General features: G+C 41.5%; 1 protein-coding gene and 1 pseudogene across 1 annotated transcript in view; one reads left to right on the top strand and one right to left on the bottom strand.

Annotated features, from left to right (window-relative positions):
- The window catches only part of LOC120552569 (NLR family CARD domain-containing protein 3-like), a 1,238,648-nt gene that overhangs the window by 305,883 nt on the left and 922,765 nt on the right, over positions 1-10,000 (top strand). The gene's annotated exons all lie outside the window — the stretch shown is intronic.
- Positions 1-10,000, bottom strand: part of LOC120552576 — a 501,282-nt pseudogene that overhangs the window by 486,845 nt on the left and 4,437 nt on the right.

Raw genomic sequence — 10,000 nt, 5'->3', positions numbered from 1 at the left:
TCATTGTCTTTACTACAGTGTTAGCATTTTATTTACTAGTGTTAGTTGACAGAGATGTTATTCTCTGTTTCCTGCCCAGGGACTACAGATGAAAATTAGCTTATAGCTAATTCTGTACTGCTAAGGAGCTGTGCACTGACCCGGTCAAATAAATAAATAAATAAAATAAATAAATAAACTGTTACTGATGTCCAAGAGCAGTTTAACAGAAACACAAATAACACCAAAACTAGTGGGGAAAAATATTAAAATCCGTTGTTTTTGGTTGTGATTAAGAACAGTCTCATGCATGATTTATAACCTATATGTGTGTGAAGTGTGTATCTTTACTCTAATACTGATGGCTTCAGCTTTACATTGATTTATTGTGTTGATAATCACATCTGGACTTACCGAGCCTTTCTGCAGTTCCTCACAGCTGGAATCAGTCTCAGTTTTCCCTCCGGTGATGTGTTGTACTTCTTCAGGTCCAACTCATCCAGAACCTCCTCTGACATCTGCAGCATGTAGGACAGAGCTGAGCAGTGGATCACAGAGAGTTTCTTCTCTGATCTCTTCTCTGACTTCAGGAACTCTTGGATCTCCTGATGGACTGAGTGGTCGTTCATCTCCGTCAGACAGTGGAAGATGTTGATGCTTCTGTCAGGAGAGATCCCATCACTGTTCATCTCCTTCAGGTTGTTGATGGCTCTCTGGATGATTTCTGGACTGTTGTCTGTCTGACCCAGCAGGCCTCCTAAGAGTCTCTGGTTGGACTTCAGAGAGAGGCCATGAAGGAAGCGGACAAACAGGTCCAGGTGGCCATTTTTACTCCTCAGGGATTTCTCCATGGCTCTCTTCAGGAAGAAATCCAGAGATGAATAAACATAGTTGTCTTTTTCTCCTCAGGAAGTCCTCCAGTACCTGTGTGTTCCTGTTGGTGTAACAGTGGAACAGGTAGACTGCAGCCAGAAACTCCTGAACGCTCAGATGAACGAAGCAGTAGACTGTTTTCTGGAAGATCACACTCTCTCTTTTGAAGATCTCTGAACAAACTCCTGAGTACAGCGAGGCCTCTGTGACATCCAGACCACAGCGCTCCAGGTCTTCTTGGTAGAACATGATGTTTCCTTTCTCCAGCTGTTCAAACGCCAGCCTCCCCAGCTTCAGAAGAACTTCCCTGTCAGCCTCCGTCAGCTCCTGTGGACTCGTCTCATGTCCCTCAGCATACTTGAGCTTCTTCCTCTTTGTCTGAACCAGCAGGAAGTGTGAGTACATGTCGGTCAGGGTCTTGGGCAGCTCTCCTCTCTGGTCTGTAGTCAACATGTGGTCCAGAACTGTAGCAGTGATCCAGCAGAAGACTGGGATCAGACACATGATGTGGAGGCTCCTGGATGTCTTGATGTGGGAGATGATTCTGCTGGACAGCTCTTCATCACTGACTCTCTTCCTGAAGTACTCCTCCTTCTGGTCGTCAGTGAAGCCTCGTACTTCTGTTACCCTGTCAACACACGCAGGAGGGATCTGATTGGCTGCTGCAGGTCGGGAAGTTATCCAGACGAGAGCCGAGGGAAGCAGCTTCCCCTGGATGAGGTTTGTCAACAGCACGTTGACTGATGACTTCTGTGTGACATCAGAAACAGCCTCATTGTTGTTGAAATCCAGGTAAAGTCTGCTTTCATCCAGGCCGTCAAAGATGAAGAGAACTTTAGAGCCAGCGAGCTGCTCTGCTGTGACCTCCTGTAATGATGGATGGAAAACACGGAGCAGCTCCAGAAGACTGTACTGCTCATCTTTGATCAAGTTCAGCTCCCTGAAGGAAAGAGGAATCACCAGATCCACATCTTGGTTCTCCAAACCCTCGGCCCAGTCCAGACAGAACTTCTGCACTGAGAAGGTTTTTCCAACGCCAGCGACGCCGATCATCATAACGACTCTGATGTGTTTCTGTTGGTCAGGTAAGGCTTTAAAGATGTCGCTGCACTCGATTGGAGAGTCATGGAGGGTCTCCATCTTGGAAGCTGTCTCGAGCTGCTCCACCTCATGTTGGGTATTAACTTCTTCACTCAGTTCATCTGTGATGTAGAGCGCAGTGAAGATCCTGTTGAGGAGGGTTCCACTTCCTGTTTGATCATCTCCTTCAGTCACACGTTCATATGTCCTCTTCACACTGATCTTATGTTTATGTTTAACAACGTACACTGTAAGGAAATACAAAAGTCTATTTATTAATATTAATTAAAATTATTACAATAAAAATGAATGAAAATGGAGGACACAAGAAGAATCCTGTTTTGAGACATGAAGACATCAGCAGACAGATGGACAGTCTTACTTGTTCTGGATCTTTCTCCACACTGGGGACAGCAGGAGTCCCCTGATGAAGCAGACTGGTCCCAGTATGAGGTGATGCACTGTCTGCAGAACCAGTGTCCACAGCTGGTAGAGACTGGATCCTTCAGGACGTCCTGACACAAAGCACAGCAGGACGGCTGCTCCTCCTCACAAACATCACTCCTCTCCCTCTTTCTGTCAACACATTTCATTATTAAATAATGTGTTGATTATCAAAGCTCAGATGTTTTAAAAGTGTCGTACCAGCTCTGTGTCAATTCAGTCTGTAATGACAATGTTCCTTTTATCTAAACTCTCCTGCTTTCATAAACACTAAAACTGCTTTTCATCTCTGACTGTCTTATTAAACATTTAGTGATCTGTCTGTAGTTAGTTTTATTAAAACAAACTCATCACTTCCTGCAGCTCCTTCACAGTAAAAGTCCTCCCTTAAAGAGAGCTGATGATGTCCTTTTCTGTTTCCCAGTCCCTTTGAGCAGCTTAGCTTGAGTCCGTTAGGTTTGAACTGAGGTTAGAAGTAGTCTGAATATTGAGGTCCACCAGCAGTCTCAGACACACAGCATGGACCAGAGGAGTCTCAGGTTCAGGTCCAGACTGTTTCCTTCTCTGGAAGTCATTCTGTTTTATGTATCTTTCTATTGTCAACTTTCAAATGAATACATGTGGCCCAAATCTACATTGGACCAATTCTGTTCCTTTTTCTAACCACTGTGATGTTCTGTTGTTTATCTGGATAAAGGGAGACCTCTAGTGGTGACTCCTAACATAATGTAATGTTTATTTGTACTAGCAGTCTTGCCGCAGCTCGATGATAAATGGTGAAGTAAACGGTCACATATTTTTCTCTCTTGATTTAAGTTGGCCAGAAAAACGTTTGCCTGTAAGTACGAGCTCATAGTTATCTTGACATTAAGTATTAAGAATACTAGTAATGAAATCCTTTGTTAATGAATTCAAGTTCATTCTAAATGTGTATTTTGATCGTATAGGCTAAACGCTAGCATTATAATGGAATTTCCCATAGAAGTTAGCATTAAGCTAACGCATTTGTTTCTATGTTTTTAACAGACAATATATCAATATTGTTCTTGAACCGAATGTTATACTGAGATGTATTCTTTGTTTGTTGTAGTTTTACAAAGCTTCATTCTTTGTCTTGGGGAAACTGTTAGCTATCTGCTAATGTAGCAGGCTAGGTGGCGCCACACACACAGAAACAGGGTCAGAACAACTACTGTCCATGGATGTTTGTTCTTCACCTTCAAGAACAATATATTGTGGAGAGAACTTATTCATCTTTAATATACAATCACAGAATCACAGAAAACATTAACAGAAGAAACTATAAATGAGTAATATGAATGAGTTAGTATCAGTTCTCTTACTTTGTGTCTGAGGGTCCAGGTTCATTACTGAAGTATAGAGGTTCTCTTTGACCAGTCACTCTTCATAGACTGACAGCCAGATACTACAGACTCTGCTCCGTCCTCCTCTTCCTCCAAATCACTCATCTTCTGATCTGAAGTCAGTCTGAGAGGTAAAACAGGAACACTGACTGGGAGCTCACAACATTTAGAGGAAACAAGTTTGTACAAGTCACAGGCAAGACTGGAAGAACAGGAACACACACACACACACACACACACACACACACACACACACACACACACACACACACACACACACACACACACACACACATACTGACACGTAAGTCCACACATCGGATGCAGTTTAGCCAATTCTGACTAATGGATCTTTGACAGACAAGTCACTGCTAAAATCATTGTAGCCGAGATATTGCCATGAAAGGAAATAGAAATATAATTATTGTTGTGTTTGCTTTTTTTGTGCATTCCAAAATGTTGCTTCTTGTAAAGTTAAATTAGAGGCAGAATGAGGCTTGCAGGGTGTAACTGGATTAATAAAAAAATGAGGTTTTGTGAAAATATGAGCTTAATTTACAGACTATGCTCCGTCCTACTCTTCCTTTAAAGTCAAAGTCAGTCTGAGAGGTAAAACAGGAACACTGACTGGGAGCTCACAACATTCAGAGGAAACAAGTTTGAAAACTGCATGCACACGTGCACACACACACACACACACACACACACACACACACACCACACACACACACACACAGTATACATTTAAATAAAACCATCCAGAGCTCCATCAGTTATCTTTAAATGTGTGTTTTCTGGGTCTACAGCAGGTTTAATGTGTATTATTATATATTAATTATTCAGCCAATCAGCTCTTTGTGTCCAGATGAATCAAACTGTTGAGTTCATTCTAACATTTCTTTCCTCTCCAGTCCACAGGGAGAAAACAGACTCAGAGACTTTGACAGTAAAATAATAAATGTTGGATTACCACTCACCCTGCCTCAGCCTTCAGTTTCCTCCTCCTGCTCTCTTCTCTTCACACTTCTGTTAACTGTTGTGTGGTTGGTGTTGTATATTCTTCATATTCCTGCTGAATACAAATTGCGCTTTGGGATAAAGAATAAACTGAACTGAACTAAAATGGAGTCTCAACTGACTCTACTCTTCCTGTTCTCATGTACCTTGATCTGCTCCTCCCCCTCTACATTTACAGGAAACCAGCTGACTTTATCTCAGTGTGTGTGTGTGTGTGTGTCTCTCTCTGTTTCTGTGTGTGTGCGCGCGTGTTTGCATGCGTGTGTGTGTGTGTGTCTCTCTCTGTTTGTGTGTGTGTCTCTGTTTCTGTGTGTGTGTGTGTGTGTGTGTGTGTGTGTGTGTGTGTGTGTGTGTGTGTGTGTGTGTGTGTGTGTATGTGTGTGTATGTTTGTGTGTGTCTAACTACTGCTGCTGGGGCAGCTGCCACCAAATATATATATATATACACTGTATATACATATAAATGATAATATATATAATATTGTGCTTTTAGAGACAAAGTTTCACAAAGTTTTCTTTACCTTTTCTTATTTTATTAAATTATTATTTGTTATTTTATATTTTTCTAGTCTTGATGAAGTATCCAAAATACTGAGTTAAAGTCCTGCATTCAACTGAAATGATCCAAAGGCAGCGCTGAAACAAGTATTCACATCCTATACTTCATTAAAAGTACTAATGGTACACGTGTGTGTCTGAGTGATTATGAGACAAACACGCTGGTGTGTGTGCGTATGTGTATGTGTGTGTGTGTGTATGTGTGTGTGTGTGTGTGTGTGTGTGTGTGTGTGTGTGTGTGTGTGTGTGTGTGTGTATGTGTGTGTGTGTCAGGTACATGATAGTGTATTGCAAGGACAAAGAGACCTAGCAGAGAGATCCCAAGACCCACCACCAGAATCCTTCTTGCCATTCAGTCCTAACCTGAACAACCCTCCCTGGAGAGTAAGCCGTGCAAAGTTGCCAAATGTACTTTGTCCTCACTGTAATGTGCAGTTCAGAAGAAAAAATATCAAGAAGCACATTTACAGACAACACACAGATAAAGCTGTCAGAGACATCACTGCAAATTCCCATCTAGATGCTGTAAGCATTGATGAGAAGTGTGTTGGAGTCTCGGCTCATTGTTGATGTAACAGCTCCACCTGCTGTCCAAAGTAACAAACTACCAGCTGAAGGCTGACTTCACCAACAAACTACCAGCTGAAGGCTGACTTCACCAACAAACTACCAGCTGAAGGCTGACTTCACCAACAAACTACCAGCTGAAGGCTGACTTCACCATCTGGCCTTTCCTCTAAATTCCTGCCACTGGAAGTTACACTGACGAGGAATCTACCTCGGTGGTTGGTGCATACATACTGTACACTAACACATATATTAAACATTATTATGAAATAAACAATAAATATAGAAAGAAATATAAACTAAATAGTAGTTTAACATGAGAGAAAAGAGGCAGAATGGTTGAGTGCAGGATGGGTAAAACATTATATAGTCTATGTGCAGCGGGCAGATGAATAGTGATGATGTGTATAGTGAACATGATTAGGAGTTTATCTTAAAATATATATTCTTAGCTCTGTGACTCCAATGTTCAGAACATGAGAGGCAACAACTGAGGCTGGACTTGGAGAAAAAGTCCTGATTCATTAAGTTCTAGGGCTGCAACTAACCATTATTTTATTATTCATTCATCTAAGTGTAACGGGCTGTATATAGGTTATGTTAAATTATAATATGTTTAAAATGTGACCAACAAACTTTACGGTTAAACAGACTCAGTGATGCAGTGGTATAAGTACACCAAACTATTAATACTACACGGTGAGAATACTCAGTCCAACGTCCTGCTCTGTTAGTAAATGTACTTGATGTAGAAGTAGCAGTGAGAGAGCTGATTCTCTGGAACATTACATCATGTCTTACTGCTGATTAAGACTTTGTGTGTAAACTGTGAATGTGCAGAGTAACACGCTGTCAGATAAATGGAGGACAAGAAGAAGTACAAGCTTTCCTTCTGAGATTAAAGTATTCAGACATGTTACTGCAGTAAAAGTACTCTAAGCATGTTGTTGAAGTATCAAACAGCAACTTACAGTTTCTTCAAACAGTCCAAAATGGCGACGTAGAACAACTCAGGTGAGTTGTTTTTTTCTGATGCGTCACAGCTCCACCTGTCAGGAAGCAGACTTTCACAATAAGAGCTTGGTTTCTTCTCTCTGTGTGACTGTGGTTGTTGTTGTCAGTGTGTGTTCTTCCTCTGTCCCGTGAACGCCACACCAGGGACTTTCCACAAGTCTACGGCTGTTAGCTTTTAACACACACACACACACACACACACACACACACACACACACACACACACAGAAACACTTTTTACTGCCTTTAGAAATGAGTTCAAACACTTTCATTATGTTTAACAAAAAGGGAATTTACACGGTGCCAGATGATGTTTTAAAGAGTTTAAATTTTAAACGTTACAGACGAGTTAAATTACCTTCAGCTGGAGCTCCACACGGAGAGAAGAAGCTGAGACACACACTCTGGAAAGTGAAAGTAAACTTTAAACAGGAAACAAGAGGAAACACCCAGAGAGGAGACACATTACCACATCTAGGAAATAATAAAGGGAACTTCTGACAGTTAACATGTAATAACACATGGAATAGAGTTGTTTTTAAATCTAAAGCATGTTTTGATTATAACAGAGGATGGGGTGTTGAGAGTACACACAGAATTAAGTCTTACAAAATAAATACATTAAATGTAATAAAATATAATCAAAAAAGTTGGGTGAGTGTGTCAGAGTTTTAACTGCTGCACTTCAGATTCACCTCTTAAATGGAATAAATAGAGACGTGGAAGACTGGACAGGGTTTTGGATATTAATAAGGGACTCATGTATCTCCATAAATACCTTTATTTGTCTGTTACATCCACGTGTGAATGGTTTAATGCGTCGTTTAGTAATGTGGATTAATCAACAGTGTTTTCCAAAGTTCCATATTGCCATGCACCTTAGCTCCATATAGGCCGACTGATAGGCCTATCTATGGGAGTCATGCAGGTTTATGAACAATATTTTCCCTTTAATCTAGGTTACTTCCATCTGTCCATTCTCTGGTCTGACAAGGATGCCTCGTCTTTGCTAACCCGTCCCTCCCTGCCCTCTAACCTGATTTCTGTTTTAATTTGATTTAGTTTAATATGGCTTTTCAAATAACTGCTTTGTTCACCTGTCTATCATATAAGTTACAGAGGGGATACAGAAAATATCTGTCTGTTTTTCACCTGATATTATGTGTATCCCCTCCCCTAACAAGAAAAGGCTCTGTCCTGTCATCATGTGTGTTATTTCCAGAGTTTACCAGGTCACAATAAACAACCTGAATTATATGGAGATGTCTCTGTTTGATAGCAAAAGGTCCAGATGACAGGACAGACCCTTTGCATGTTAGTGGAGGGGATCCACATTATATCAGGTGAAAAAGGGCCTGATATTTTCTGTATCCCCTCTAGAACCTTTGCTAGAAAACAGGAGCTGGTGGGGGCCCCTGGCATTCCCCGAGCAGCCGGACAAGTGGGTGACTGTCTGAGGGAAGAGTAGCGCTAGTTCTAGACCAGGGAGAGACCTGACACGGGTCCTGGATGGAGCTGGGTGTTCCTGTGTGTAGCTGTGTGTTCCTGTGTGTTCCTGTGTGTAGCTGTGTGTAGCTGTGTGTTCCTGTGTGTAGCTGTGTGTAGCTGTGTGTTCCTGTGTGAGCTGTGTGTAGCTGTGTGTTCCTGTGTGTAGCTGTGTGTTCCTGTGTGTAGCTGTGTGTTCCTGTGTGTAGCTGTGTGTTCCTGTGTGTAGCTGTGTGTTCCTGTGTGGAGCTGTGTGTTCCTGTGTGTAGCTGTGTGTTCCCGTGTGTAGCTGTGTGTAGCTGTGTGTTCCTGTGTGTAGCTGTGTGTAGCTGTGTGTTCCTGTGTGTAGCTGTGTGTAGCTGTGTGTTCCTGTGTGTACCTGTGTGTAGCTGTGTGTTCCTGTGTGGAGCTGTGTGTTCCTGTGTGTAGCTGTGTGTTCCTGTGTGTAGCTGTGTGTCCCTGTGTGTAGCTGTGTGTTCCTGTGTGTAGCTGTGTGTGTTCCCGTGTGTTCTCGTGTGTGTTCCCGTGTATGTAAAAGCATCCAAAGAGTACCATGTCATGTGACCTTTAATATACAAACATAAAATCAATATAAAACTGAATCTGAAAATGAGTCATATAAATGAGTTGGTATCAGTTCTCTTACTTTGTGTCTGAGGGTCCAGGTTCTTTACTGAAGTTCAGAGGTTCTTGCATCGACCGGTCACTCTTCATAGTCTGACAGCCAGATACTACAGACTCTGCTCCGTCCTCCTCTTCCTCCAAATCACTTATCTTCTGATCTGGAGTCAGTCTGAGAGGTAAAATAGCAACACTGACTGTAGGGCTGTAGCTATCGATTATTTTAGTAATCGAACATTCTACCGATTATTCCATCGATTAATCGGATAAGAAATACTTGGTAAGAAATACTTAGTAAACAGCAATAGTAAATATTTATTATTGCTGTTTACTAAAAAAAAAGGAAACCTGTCGCTTGTATATATACAAAAGACAGGTTTCCTTTTTTAGAAAAAGCAACATTTTTTATTGCCAAATTCCAAGACCCTTAAAAAGAAATACATTACAATAGTACATTTTTGGAGGCCCAAATGTTAATATTTTTCACCCCATTCCCTTCTTACCTCTGGCTCTTTGCACTGGATATGCAAAAGAGCTGTTCACTGACCAGAGGGTTTACAGCAGGGCTACTCAACTACACTGTTCTGGGGGACACAGAAGCCTAATACACAGATATGAGCATAGATATATCTATGGTGAGGAGAAAGAATAAAGAATGCATGATGACGTCATTCACGTGCATATTAAGTAGTCATGCTGGGGGGAGGAGCCGGTTTGTCTCCGGCAGCAGATACATTTCCAAAGATTAGAAGCAAACTAATAAAAAGTTACATTACAAACCGACAGCTTTCGTTTCAGCTTGGTAAAACATGGCTATTAGCAGAGTAGCATGATGTAGGCTAGTTGTGTAAAACATCGCTATTAGCAGAGTAGCATGATCTAGGCTAGTTGTGTAAAACATCGCTATTACCAGAGTAGCATGATGTAGGCTAGTTGTGTAAAACATTGCTATTAGCAGAGTAGCATGCTGCAGGCTAGTTGTGTAAAACATCGCTATT

Source organism: Perca fluviatilis, chromosome 22 (assembly GCF_010015445.1).
Source record: "Perca fluviatilis chromosome 22, GENO_Pfluv_1.0, whole genome shotgun sequence".
Lineage (NCBI taxonomy): Eukaryota > Metazoa > Chordata > Actinopteri > Perciformes > Percidae > Perca > Perca fluviatilis.
Note: the sequence above shows the minus strand (reverse complement) of the source record. Positions and strands in the feature narration are given on the sequence as shown.